General features: G+C 33.5%; 1 non-coding gene across 1 annotated transcript; it reads right to left on the bottom strand.

The window, feature by feature from the left end:
• Positions 1 to 215: 215 nt before the first annotated feature.
• Positions 216 to 322, bottom strand: LOC122752182. Its single transcript, XR_006355975.1, has one exon. It is a non-coding gene; the product is annotated as a U6 spliceosomal RNA (small nuclear RNA).
• Between the last annotated feature and the right edge of the window lie 1,245 nt (positions 323 to 1,567).

Here is a 1,567-nt window from a genome sequence, read left to right as displayed (position 1 = left end):
CTATAATATTCCTGGGAGTTTTCCTTTTGGGATCTCTTTCAGGAGGTGATAGGTGGATTCTTTTAATTTCTATTTTACTTTCTGCTTCTAGAAAGAATATCAGGGAAATTTTCCCTGACAATTTCTTGGAAGATGTTGTTTAAACACTTATTTTGGTCATGGATTTCAGGTAGTCCAATGATTTTTAAATCATCTCTTTTGGATTTATTTTCCAGGTCAGCTATTTTTCCTTCACAAATTTGCATGTCATCCTTGTGCAGGTGCCATGCTAATTTTCTCTGTATTGTTTCAATTTTAGCATATGTGCTGCCAAAGCGAGCACTGTTTTTCCAAGGAGATATTTCATATTGCCTAATATTTTTTTATTCATTTGGATTTGCTTTACTGTTTTTTGGTTTCTCATAAAGTCACTAGCTTCCATTTGTTCAATCCTAATTCTTAGTCAATTATTTTCTTTTGAGAGATTTTGTATCTCCTTTCAACATTTTCTTATTTTTACTCATATCTCCAGCCTCAGGTTTTGGATTGGAGCCTGTTCTTGGTTCAAATATTGCTCTTATACTCCTTATTGGTATGGGAAGGCCTTGCTTGATCTTGAGTTTAGTGGCTAAGAAAAAGCCCTGCCTTTTTGCAGAAATTGTCTTTGGATGCCGGTTTAGTTTTGTCTCTTGTCCCTTCTGAGGATTCTTCGCTGGCCTTGTCTTTTGCTGTGAGACCAATCTGCCTGAAAATTTGCTTTTAACCTATGTTAGTTTATCTGCTCTCTACTTCTGTAGGATTCTGGTAGGTTTTTTTGTTGTTGTTGTTGTTGTTGCAATTCTTTACTGGATGGAGGTGTTGATAGCTGACTCTCTTTTTCTTTCTTTATCATTGTTTCTTCTGGTACATTTAAAAAATTGGGGCATTTTTAGGGGATTTGAGTCCCTTTAGGTCCTAACACATCAGAATTTTGCCATAATCTTTTTAGTATGTAGTTGCTAATTATCTCTTTATGACTTCTCTGCCACTCACTATGAATTCAGATATTTTCTACCTTCTTTAGCTTCTCCTAAAACAGAATTCAGAATGATTGTATTTAAAAATATTATTTTCTACAACCACATAAACTTATTTAGTCCTGATAATTTGTCTCTTTTCTCTTCTTCCTACCCAGCTCCTGTCAAGGGAAATGATCCCTCTATTTTAATAAATGACTTCTTAAACAGAACAGTTATTTATTTTTGTACAGTTTTGAAACTATAAAAAAGATGACACAAAAAGCCAAAATTTATACACAAGTACCCATAGAAACTCAAAGAGAATGTGAATGTTTTTCACTGGCACAAGATTAGTTCAAAAGTTCTTGTTCCTAATGATTACTTCCCTTGCTTTTATGGTTTTCTTTTTCTTTAAAATTTGGGCTTCACATCATAGAAAATTTCCTTGATTCAACTTCCTAGGGGGGAATTTTTAAAAATTTGTTTGGTTGTGTGTTTTGAAAAAAAGTATCTTGCATTCTAAATAAGCCACATATTTGAAGGAAGCAAAAGTCCTTAAGGCATATATGAGATATAGCTACAGATGTTCA

Source organism: Dromiciops gliroides, chromosome 3, assembly GCF_019393635.1.
Source record: "Dromiciops gliroides isolate mDroGli1 chromosome 3, mDroGli1.pri, whole genome shotgun sequence".
Classification (NCBI taxonomy): Eukaryota; Metazoa; Chordata; class Mammalia; order Microbiotheria; family Microbiotheriidae; genus Dromiciops; species Dromiciops gliroides.
This window is presented reverse-complemented; position numbering and strand designations above follow the sequence as displayed.